This window comes from Rhinolophus sinicus, chromosome 15 (assembly GCF_057876585.1).
Source record: "Rhinolophus sinicus isolate RSI-liver-muscle chromosome 15, RSI-T2T, whole genome shotgun sequence".
Lineage (NCBI taxonomy): Eukaryota > Metazoa > Chordata > Mammalia > Chiroptera > Rhinolophidae > Rhinolophus > Rhinolophus sinicus.
This window is the reverse complement of record NC_142515.1, coordinates 81,704,828-81,717,496: the sequence shown is the minus strand read 5'-3', so window position 1 is coordinate 81,717,496 and position 12,669 is coordinate 81,704,828. Positions and strand designations below refer to the sequence as shown.

At 35.9% G+C, this 12,669-nt stretch overlaps 1 protein-coding gene across 12 annotated transcripts in view; it reads left to right on the top strand.

Moving 5' to 3' along the window:
- MARCHF1 (membrane associated ring-CH-type finger 1) overlaps positions 1-12,669 on the top strand; it is a 639,638-nt gene that overhangs the window by 506,226 nt on the left and 120,743 nt on the right. The window lies entirely within an intron of this gene.

Here is a 12,669-nt window from a genome sequence, read left to right as displayed (position 1 = left end):
GAAGCTTTTGTGTTTTACTTTGTTTTGTTTTCAGAAAGGAAAGACTTTATTACTTATTGAAAAAATAGCAGTAGCGAGAATATCGGCATTTTCTTAAGCTGGTTTCCTGAGGCCACTTCTTCCAAGAAAATGCCAAGATGGTCAGGTGACACACTGGGTGGATTACAGGAACAGAACCCTAACCTTAGGAAACCCTAATATTTTTATTTATTTTTGTTTTTTTATTTTTTTAAAGGTAAAAGTTTTATTTACTGAAATGTAAGAAAAAAACACTACGTGCAAATTTTATGTACTATTGCTAAGAGTATTTGGAGACTTACTTTCATCTACATGTTTATTTGCAAAAGAAGTGGAAATACACTCCCTATGGGTCTACTTTAATGTGAGATGCAATTCTCCATGGGTCTCTTGCATCGCTACATGTTTTGCAAGCAGAAGCATTGACTGCTTCTACTCTGGAATATCTTTTTAAAGATGTTTGTATAGTGGATGGCATTGCAACATTGAGATATGGTCTCCCTGTGGAGCACTGGACAGGCATTTTTTCTTACACTTTATTAAAAATATTAGGGTTGTTTACACTAAAGAGAAACCCTATGAATGCAAACAACCCTAATATTTTTAATAGAGAGTAAACATGCCTGTCCAATGCTCCATAGGGAGACCATATCTCCATGTTGCAATGCCATCCACTATATAAACATCTTTAAAAAGATATTCCAGAATAGAAGCAGTCAGTGCTTCTACTTGCGAGACATGCAGTGATGCTAGAGACCCATAGAGAATTGCATCTCAGTATATGGTACTGAACATGTGTACATAATTACATTCAAATTTGAGCGTCAGCATGGCTAGTGGTTAAGAGTCTCACTCTGGAAAGAGATCGTCTGAATGCAAGTCTTTTTACTCTGTAACCCCGAGACATTAACTTACCCTTCCTCAGACACTGTTGCTTCCTGTATGACATGACTATGATGATATCAGTCACGTGAGAGATATTTTCTTACATGTTGTAAATTAAAACAATACCTTTCAAAGGTCTGTCATCTCCATCACCTCACGAAGAGCCTTGCCTGCAGCGGCAGGACACTCTTCCTTCTGAACTTAATGTTAATATTGACCTAGAAACTTGTAAATGGTACTGACAACTCCTTTGTCACACCAAATATATTGTTTCACTATCCAGGGATGAAATTATATCTGCAGTTCCAAACTGCTGTTTGAGTTTGACATAACACAGTTTGTTTGTAACATTTTAGCCTTTATAATTTATTCTCTGAGAAGTGAAAAAGTCAGGTGTGTAGTTTCCCTTCTGTGAGTTCTTCTAGGCCCTGATATGTACTGATTGTGTCATTGTGTGGGAGACAGTTAATGAGAAAAATTCATTCTATTCAGATAGAAATGAAAAGCTCTCTTCTTAAACAGTAACTCTAATTGTACAATAGCAAAAATCAACTATCTCACACCTGAAGGGATAAAAAGATTTTAGTGAGCATACATTTATTTTATTTAAATCAATGTAACTTTCCTCTTGTTTGTGTTCAGAATGATAGTCACAAATGCTAAATCCATTGTTGAGTCCTTACTACTTTTTCATGAACTACTACATGATAAATTCTTCATTAAGACCACATAACTTTACCAAGTATGAAATGGCAAAATCTAGCAATGTTGTAGTCCTTTTAAAGCGGTATAGAAGAAAATATTAAAATGGAACAAGGATGTTTTTCCTCTAATTTTGTCAAAATAATTTTTTATGTCAAATAAAGCTTTTCAAGGATGCGATAATCAATATAACAGAGTAATTAAGAATGTAGATTGTAGAGTAACTGCTCAGGAGGGTTATTTAACTTCCTTAGTAGCTCTGTCTGTGAAAGGAGAATATATAACAGTACCTATCTTTCAGAGTGGTACATAATGTTTTATATATATGTAAAACAATAAGAAATTATTTTATCAGTATTACTTATAATGGGTGACTTCCTTATCTTTATCAAGTCTGTGTTGTGTCCGATCCTTTGATACGGGAATATCACAGATAACACAGAGGACTCCATCCAGGATGGGATCGCAAAAATGTCCTTCGCACTGTTGAGTCTGCTTTCCTGCCTATGTCTTGCTCTTCCTTACCTAATCTACAGACTTTCTAATCATCATTTGTGGAATGTCTCCCTCAGGAATCTTGTTCTATACTGGAAATGATGGAATCATGAAAAAAAATCTCTTTCTAGTCTTCAGCGAATTTACAGTGAAGAATTTGAAACACAAAATATTACATAACATAACATAACATAACATAACATAACATAACATAACATAACATAACATAACATATAAGTTAAGTACAACTGTATAACTCCCTGTGCAGAAAAGGTACCAAGCAAGCCAAACTCTTATCCTTGGGAAAGCCTGCTGACAGGTTGGCCCTTGGCTAGCATCTGGGAACTTGGATTTCAGAAGTTGAGTACCACCCTAATCAATAAGAATGCGTCACTATGCCTAAACTGTGCAAACTATGTGGTTTATCTAAATACCTGCTTTCCTAAGGGAGTCTGGAATTTTGGTACATGCTAGGCAGTGGATACCTACGTAACCAGCCCCCCTAAAAACTTTGGGCATGGAGTCTCTATGAGTTTCCCTGGAAGACAGCACTTTACATTGTTGTCCAACTCACCGCTGCATGAATGAAGCACATCCTGTATGACTCCCTGGGAGAAAAATTTTGGAACTTTGCTCTTGGTTTCCTCTGGACTTCACCCCACGTCCCTTTTCCCTTCACTGGTTTTCTTTTGTACCCTTTCACCGTAATAAATCATAGCCCTGAGTATGACTATAAGCTCAGTCCTGTGAGCTGTCCGAGAAAATCACCGAACCTGAGCAGATTCATAGGAAACTCTGATGCATTAGCCAAAAAAGTACAGACAGGAGCTATGGGAGTTCAGAGAATGATCACTTCCATTTGGTGAAGAAAGAGTGACATCAAAGAGGACCCCTTAGAAGAATGGTATATAAACAGAGCCTTGAAGAACAGATGTGACTTGATCAATAGTCAGGAACGTATGTTTAAAGAGATATAAGTACAAGATATGGAAGCTAGAAAACATGAATTATTAGGAAAGCGGTACATAAATGTTTTTAGGGGCCTTTGACATGGAACTTTGATAATAGGATACATTCTCTTCAGTCTGGTCATACAAGTGTTATCTGACTTGGGAACACAGAGATGGATTTAGAACCCATCAAGATCCTTGAGACTTTTTCAAATAAATATGCATGAAACTGAATATTATTATTTCTGCTATTCAGGACTGTATAAGCATGATCTTGCTGTTGTGAATACGAAATATCTAAACCTAAATAGGATAAATGACAAATACTGTATTATTAGTGATCATTAAAAATGTTCTCCTTCGTCTTTGCTTCCATATATTATTCAACTGCAGTTACACTTTGAGTTTTCTAGTCATTCCAACTTTTAATTTTTCATTAGTTTATATTTCTAGTTTGTTTTCGGAACATATAAGACAGGTAGTCCTGTGACTCTTTTTTTATTATTATTCTAATAAGATTTGTGGGCCTTGGATATGTTAAAGTTGACCCAAAAGCTACAAGAAGCTATATAGGTTTAAAACAAAACAATGTATGTGAGATTGTCAAAATAGCTCCATGTAAACATTTATCCATTTATCCATCACTTACTTTTTATTTTTGAAAAGCTGCTTTTGATATTAGTGCTTATTGCTGCTTTTTAATACACATACAGCTCAGAAATAGGTTCCTCAAGATGTAAAATTTGCCGAATTTGGCCTTTCTTTTATTTCTTCTTGGGATCATTACATTCAACTAGCAACAGCACATTATGTATTTCACAAGAAAAACCTTTCAAAAGCAAACTGTCAAAAGGAAAGAAAGCTGTGTACTTTCAATTCAAGTCAACATCTAGGATTTTCTTTTAACTGAAACCCTTTATGCTTTTGGTCTATGTAGGGGGCAGCTCACAAAATCTAATCTACTTATGAAAAGAAATTCAAAAGCCACTGCCTTAACAAAATGGTATTTCAATTAGTTTCCATTATTCCCTATGATATTCTCATGACTTCATTTACTTGACAAAGGTTCTTCTAAATTGTTCAGTTGGTCTAGAAATGTCACGTATAATGTTAAGGTAAAGATGCTGTGTAGTGTATAAAGTATTTCTAAAGCTTTCTCTTCTCTTGTCTGTGTACCCTAGTCTATTCTGTAATAAGTGGAGATTCAACCCACAATTTTTTTTTTTAAAATGTACTGTGTACAAGGCATTGTATGAATCATCTCATTTTAAATAGATGGGTTTATTGGATCGAATACATACTTTGATTTTACCTTTGTAAATCTTCATCTCCACATTTTGCTAGACTTGTCATTAAAATTCTAAGATGGTTTTCAGCAAGGTCAAGGGGAAAGTGTTCCCCAAATGTAAAATGTATTGGGAATTCTTTCAGCTGAACCTGAGCCATGCATTTGCGTCTTTGAACAGGTGTTTAATGTTCTGATTTATTGAGAGACCCATCTTGGTTGGCTTATACAATGGGCCTGTAAATCAGCTATATCCTGAGACTGCGTACCTTTAGAGGGTAAGTTGATGAAGTAAAATGGTATGTAGACTTAGGAAACAGCTAGAAATGAGGTGAACTAATTTGAGAACTTTTACAGAGCCTGAATCTAGATCTGTCCTGGGACCAAAGCTAAAAATGAGGATACATTTTAGTTGAATTAGTAATGGTGTGGGTGGAAGATTAAGAAAGCCTGCGATGTTCTTCTATCCGGAGGCTTTTTCTTTATATACACTTACTCCTTAGGTGATCTCACCTAGCCCGTGGTTTTATATAGCATCACAGGCCAACAACTCTCACACAGGTAGCTCTAGCTTATATTTCTGCCAGGAATTCCAGACTCAAATATCCTACTCAAAATGTCCACATTAATATGCAATAAGAATCTGTCTTAGGTCAGGTTGCCCAGAAGCAGATCCTGAGATGAAAATTGTTTGCAATGATTTCCTATGCGAGTGTTCCCAGGAGAAGCCATTAAAAAAGTGGGAGAAGCAAGACAGGGAAGAGGAGGAAGTCCAGAAAAGTTCCCCTGTCCTGCAAGGGAACTGTGCGGCATGGAATATACTTGAAGTTGTCCTGACTTGAGGCATGGGAGAGGAACTTGCATCCTCCCATGCCAGTCATTCACTGGCTCAGCGTCACTGAGAGAAAGGGAAACTTCCAGGCACATTGACTCTCTTCACATGCAGGTAAAGCTGTCTAAGAAGACAAAGGCACTTTTCCAAAGAGAATCGCAGTTGTGGCACTTCAGAAACAAAAGTCCCCAGAAGCCGAAGCGTGTACTGAAACGGTGAAAAGAGCCAGATTGGGTCTTGATGGAACAGTGGCAGCATCTGCTATGGCCCATCCGTTGTACCACTCAGAGCCATATGAACTCATTCCATCTTGTCAAGGATACTCTTAGATGAGGAGTGGTCACAATTTCTGAGAGTAGAAGTAAAAGACATGGAGGAGTCAAATGAGCTTTTGCTATGGACGCTGCCAAAGCCCTAAGTGATTCATCACCTTCTTTTACCACTAATTTCAGATATCCCTCATTCTTGATGTTCAGTTCTGTTAGACTAGGTGGCTGGCTGGTGAGATGTCTCTGATCTCCATTATGATTACTGTGCCCTTAACAGATCATGGCTATAATCAGCCATTTGAAATTAAGCGTGGGTGTCAATAAACATAAATAATGCCACAGTGGATCCCCCAAGTTTTAAAATAGTTCTTGTTTCCTCATTGTATGGCAGCAACCCTCCCTCCTCGTAATGAGCAAGTCCAGTTATTCGATGAATTGCCGATTCATGAATTGCAGATAATTGCAGATAATAATACTGAATTGCAGATAATAATACTCATATTATCAAGTTCACAAGGGAAAGCCCCCATCATGTGGCCAACTGATGTCCATGGTCAGGCCTTCAGTCTTTCCAGAGCCAAGTAGCATTCCTGGAGCTGCTTTCCAAACTATGAAGAGAACTCTGCTACCACAGTATGGCCTTGAACTAGGGTTTTCACTGCAGTTCTCCTGTTGGGTCTTGCATTCTTATTTACCATGGTGACTTTATAGTATAATATTTGCCACTTATTATGGCTCTTGCATCAAGGCTGCTTGCATTGCAGCCGATCTTTCTTGTCTCTCTCCCTCTGCCTCTCATTCTAGGCCCCATTCAAAACTGGTTGTCTTCTGCGTCATCTGCTAAAGGGTCTGAGCATTATTCCAAAGTTAGCTTTTTCCTGTCACTAAAACCCAGAGTCCCACTGAACACTCTGGGTCTTTCTTAACAGTAAAGTAAAATGCAAACTATGTCCTTCACTCTGAAGAGAATGTGATGACATGCATAACACAGGGGACTCCTAACAATTTCACTGATTTGGTCAGCTCCTGAATGTTTGTAGGATTTTTCTCCTGCCCTCTGGAATACAGGTGTGCTCATACAGCTTTCAGGTCATTGTCCTTTCATGGTCATTAGATCTGATTAACATAATTGCATCAATACAATGGAGTGTGTGTGTGTGTGTATTCATGTTTGCTGGTGGGGGGGGAATACTTAGTTTTACAAAGAGGAGAATTACATCTCCATATACACATAAAGGATTCGTATTTTGCATGATGATGTGCTTTGTTTGTTTGGGTAAAACTGGATTGACTGTCCATATTTTGATAAAACAATACAGCATCTATGATTTTTCACTCATATGTTCGTTATAGAACATCTATTTACTGTATGCAAAAAAATTATTTTAGATGCTAGAGATTCAAAGCTATCAGAGCTGTTAAAGTCACTGGCATTATGAAATATATATTCTAGGATTATTGTACATTGTTCTGGATTGTTATCTCTAGCTAAAAAGTTCTTTGAGGTTTCAATTATTTTTTCTTTCAGATTTTATCTAGGACAGGCCTCCATAATTCTCCTGGATCTCAAGAACTAGGAAAAGCCATAACTTTTAGGAAGCTTGCCTTTAACTAAGCATTTTGAGGATCTGGGTGGAGATGGGGGGTTAGGGGAGTGTCTAGTACTAGGGGCCAGACTGGGAAAGCTGTTGATCTGACTGTCGGTTGAGGTGACTACAACCAAAGGTGATAGAGGAGAACTCCCTGCAGGGATCATGATTTGGATACTGTAGTGCTAGCTAGCTTTTTTGTTAACCAATTAAATCATGTCTGAGGCTTCACATGTCTTCTGGCAAATAATAAATACCAGAGGATTTGAAATATATCCTCTCCTTTTGCCTTCAGTAATATGGTCCTTAAGCTATGTTATCTTTATTTAGTTTTGACTTCTTTCAATGTTAGTACCGTAGTTAATTTGTTCAGCCTTCAGATAACACGAAGAGTTGGAGGTACTTTTTTATCTGCTTTAACATGACCAACATTTGGACGGTTGGTGGGGAAAGGGATTCGACTCTAAGGCAAGACATTTGGGCTTCATGGTTTCCACGGGCTGCTTTTAATTCCACTTTTAAGTATTGCCAGTGATTAAATCTCTGAACGGAACACCTACCAAGAAGCTGGGATCGATAACACTTTATCTCCTCCAATGCTTAGTACATGGACCTAGTCTCCTTTCATGGTTTAATCCGTTTGCATTCTATTGCCTCTGAACATCCCTTCAGAAGAGGATGACTGTCTTTGAGGGAAGTCCAGAGTCAAAGTAATTTTAATTGAAAACACAGTTAGCTGTTAACAAAAACTATGTTTGTGGAGGTGAAATTCAGAAGCAAGGCTGCAGCTTGGCTCATGATCAGACACACGGGGCATGAGGTTACTGCTGGCAGTTAGTTTATATGCCCTGCATCTCCTTAGCTGAAGAACTCTGGCTATCACCAGGAGTGTAGACAGCTGAGAGCTCCTGACCCAATGCCCAGCCAAGTAGAGGCTACTAATGAACTCAGAAAATAGGCCATGCCAACCACTCAGTGGGAGAGAACAGGCAGAGCAGAATAGACTGCCAAGATATTCAGCAACACGGCAGTGGCTTCTTTGGCGTATATCAAATACATTATCATGTATCAAATGGACCAGCTTGTTTTAACTTCAGCTGTTTAATATAATACTTGCATATTTTAGAATTTCCTTTGTTTTCGTATAATATGAATTAGTAGACTTGTGAGATGAGATTAGGGTCTCATGTCTTTTAAATCTGTCAAATGATGTCAACAGTTCTCACCTATCCTGCAGATGATAGGGCAAGTCTTTCCCCAACAACCTTGGTCCTACAGATCAAGATGACAGATTTGTTTTAGGATATATATGGAAAAAATATTCTATGCAGGTGAATTTACAGAAGCAAGTAGCTGGTAGACTACTCTTGAATAGTGCTGTCCAGTGTGGTAGGCATTAGCCGTTGGTGGCTATCTAAATTTAAATTAATTATAATTATATAAAATTTAAAAGTCAGTTCTTTAGTTGCACTGGCCACCTTTCAAGTGTTCAATAGCTACAAGTGCTTAATGGTTACCATATTGGACAACACAGCTACAGAATATTTCCATCATCACAGAAATTTCTATCAAACAGACACTGCTGCTGTAAAAAAAAAAAAAAAAAAAAAAAAAATGTTCTACTCCTCTCTGAAAAGAAAAGAAATAAATGAATGGTTGTCTAGATATTCTCAACACAACTAAAAAATTAATCCCAGTCTGGACACTATATGATAATATTTGAGATGTCAATTTACAAATTCTTAAATCCTATTACCTAACATCCATTCAAATTTGCTTGACTTAAGGCAATCTTCTTATCACAAGAAATATTGAATAACAAGAACTACTGATCATGAATGGGTTCATCCCAGGGAATTAATGTTACAGCTCTAATTGTTGTGACTGTGCAACTGTAATAATGTTGGAAGTTGTTTCTCCAGATTGGATAATAAAGCTAACGTGGGCTAGTATTTTTTTCCAATAATAATTCTAAAAGGGAATGAGTAATATGTCGTTTTGTGTTACCAGTGTGGAAATTATCTCTTGTCACTGATCATCTGTTATATCCCACAGAGCGGAGAGGAAAAAGCAATCTTGCAGTTGTAGTTTCTTTTCCAAAGGAAGGGATTTATTTTACGTGAGACTGATTACATTCAATTTATTTCTAATTTTTGCAGATACTCATATTTATTTCAATGTAATGTATCTCTGATGAAATAGGAGCATGCATTTAAAGTGTAACTAGCTATGAATTAATAGTTTTCTGGAATGTTAGGGGGTAGGGATAGGAGAAGGTACAAGCAAGAGGAATGAATACTATCTAATAGTACTCTAAGCAATCATAATTTTCTCCGTCTTCCTCATCTGAGAATTCAAGGCAAGAAAAATTGAACTGAAGCCAAATTATTGTTTCATTTCTTTGAATGACCTATAGTTTAAGGTCAATAAACTATACAACATTTCTTCAGATGTATGATATTTAATATGGTACTTTCATGGTTGCATCCTTGAATTTTTCACCTATGATTTTATTTTAGGAAATAACTTAATTTTGCAGATTTCCTCACTCATGAAAATAGGCTGTATATAGTCCTAACAACTATAATGATTGATGAAGTCAGGGAATTGGACATATTCTAGTTCAAATACTACAATTTTAAAAAAGCAAGGTATTGTTTAAGTCGTTAAAAGTCAAAGGTGGTAAAGGGGGTCAAATATATGGTGATGGAAGGAGAACTGACTCTGGGTAGTGAACACAGATGTGATATATAGATGATGTATTATAGAAATGTACACTTGAAACCTATATAATTTTACTAACCAATGTTACCCTGATAGATTTTATAAAAAATTTTAAAAAGGTCAAAGTCAGAGTTTTTGATTAAGCCACTTAAACAAAAGATATGTTAACATGTTTTCCATAGGATTACATCAATAGATCCTCTTACTGCCTCTTTCCTTTTCTGTTATTTCTTATAATATTAGATATTAACCGCCCTTTCAAAATTTTTATGACCTTGGCTTTTTTCTCTTTTTTGTATGTTACAATTGAATCCTGTTCTTTTCTTCTCTCAGCTACATTTATTTGGTTACTTGCTATTATCTACTATTTGTTTCCTTTCAGTATCCTTGATCACCTCCCCTATTTTGGAGCTTTTTCCATATATCCTACAGTGAGGAGAATGTTGGCAGCTGTGTTGTTAATGTAATTAATGTTCGTAGTCAATTTGGATTGACTAGGCCAAATAAATCCACTTTGAGACTAAAAGTACCCAATTTGGCTGTCTTTGTTGATCAGATTAACTGGATAATTGTCAAATCTCTATCTCACTAATTACTGCAGAGACATATCATGTATTCCCTCATTTGATTTTCATTTCATTAAAATTTACAATCAAAGCTCTGTGAAGGCATAGGGATATATAAATAGCATCAATTTAAGATGAAATTCAATAACCACTTGCATTGTTTTCCATCTCATTTTTCTGCTGAAGTGAGGAAAGGGGAAAGTTATAAGAATACGTCTTTCTTGCTGCCACCAAGGAAAGGATGAATGAGGGGAACTCTATATCCACTATACCTAAAACCAATAAACATGATGCATCCCTTCACAGCATACTGAGATTCTCAGACCTAATAACTTTTAGTTTTTACCTTTAAAATGAAAATGCAACAATTAATTACTTTTTGACTGCCAGAAGGAAAATTTTTGCTGACCAAGCTACAATAAACTGGTATTTTATTCATTTACTCAGCAAACTTATGTTTTGTACTTTTTCTGTGCTAGGTGGAAAGAACATAGGTTCTTACCTCTTGCAACGTACATCAAACTTGAGAGGCTATTGAACAGGTAACCCAGGGATTTCAGTTTCATATTAAGTGCTTTCTTTTTTCCCCAACTTAAGATTTCCACTGTTTCAAGATGACTTTTTAAAGTAAGAAAAAAAAATACTAAAATTACTTTTTGTGTCTGCCCATCTGAAAAATTAGACAAAACACATATGCTGAAAACCTGATAACAAATTTGCAGGTCTCTAATCCATGTACTGCAAGGTAAATTTTGCATCGTTTGGAAAGACTTTTAATAGGAGAGTTTGGTTTTGCAAAAGCATCTTTGCTCTCAGGACACAAGATGGCTAACAATAATAAAAATTATAATAAGTATTTAATAGTTCCAGAAATATTTCATTTGATTACTGTATTCCTAGGTTTTCCACAGTGAATTTTAATGGCCAACTCATTTTTTGCATAGGCATACACTTTATGAAAGAGCATTACTCTTACGTCAGCTGGGTCTTTGGCTTGCTTTCTTGCTTTCTTTTATTCTAAGTGGAGAATTACAACAACAATAATAGTAAACATTTATTGAAAACTTAGGTGTCAAGCTCAGAGTTCAACACTTAACCCAGGAGATAAAGATGTTACAATGTAGGTATTAAGAAACATCAGACCTCATGATAGAGATAGTTCAGCGAGTACGTATTTACAGTACTTGAAGGAGATTGGAAGAATAATATTAACAGGAATATGGCCCATCCATTTATCTTTCCACATACTTTATCCCCTGCCATGTTCATTCACTCACATATGAATCCAAATGAGGAAATAGAACAACATAAAATTTATATATAGATCTTTCTACCTAAGTGTAAGAGAAGCTTTACTTGCTGCTTAATACATAATAAAATTACGTTAAAAATATTGTACCTGAGGTAAAAATGTTTCGTATTCAAACTTATTTTGTTATTAGCACAATACAGATTAGGTTTTAAGTTTCTTGAGGTTGGAACTTTACTATGTTTTATTAGTATTAATAAGGATACTTAATGAGCACCTGCTGTGTGTCATTTATTGAACACCTACTATGTTTCAAGTATCCTAGTTGGTACTGTATACATATTATTCCCAAACCCTGATATATTCCCAAACCCTGAACCTTCTTAAATAGATTTACTATTTAAGATTAGAACACTAAGACTTAGATTAAGTAATTTACCCTAAGTCATGAAATAAGTTAGTGGCAGAGCCTGGATGTTTATTTAACCTAAGTGTTATTCTCCAAGAATTATTTATCCATAGTCTAATGTGTCAAACTACCTCCACAGTTCTGTCTGACTTTTCTTCAATGTGACACACACACAGAAGTGTAAATGGCCATCACATATTATGTAGGACTCACACTGTAGAAAAAAAGGGACGTAATTTCAAATATAATTGGAGAATTAATGTGGTTGTATTAAGAAAAGGTTGTAGGTGGCTTATTTTGATAGACAGTAGGAAGCCATTTAGGTTTCTTGAGGAGAATAGCATACTAAAAGTGGTACTTAAAAAATAATAATACACTGTCAACTTGTCACAGGGTGCATTTAAGCTTTATGCATTTCACTGCATGTGAAATTTTACCTAAAAAAGTGTTGTACACAATATTGAATGCTGGTTATGGTATGCATTCTGAATTATTTAGAAATCAAGTGTACTTTTTGCATGCAACTTCCTTTGACGTGAATCGTAAAAAGATGGATTTTTGAATGGATAAACAGATGGGTAAACAGATAAATATGTGATAAAGTAAAATTAGCAAAATTTTAGAAGTATAGGTATTGGTAATACTGATGTTACTGCATAATCCTTTCAGTTTTTGTGTATATTTGAAAATTTTCTA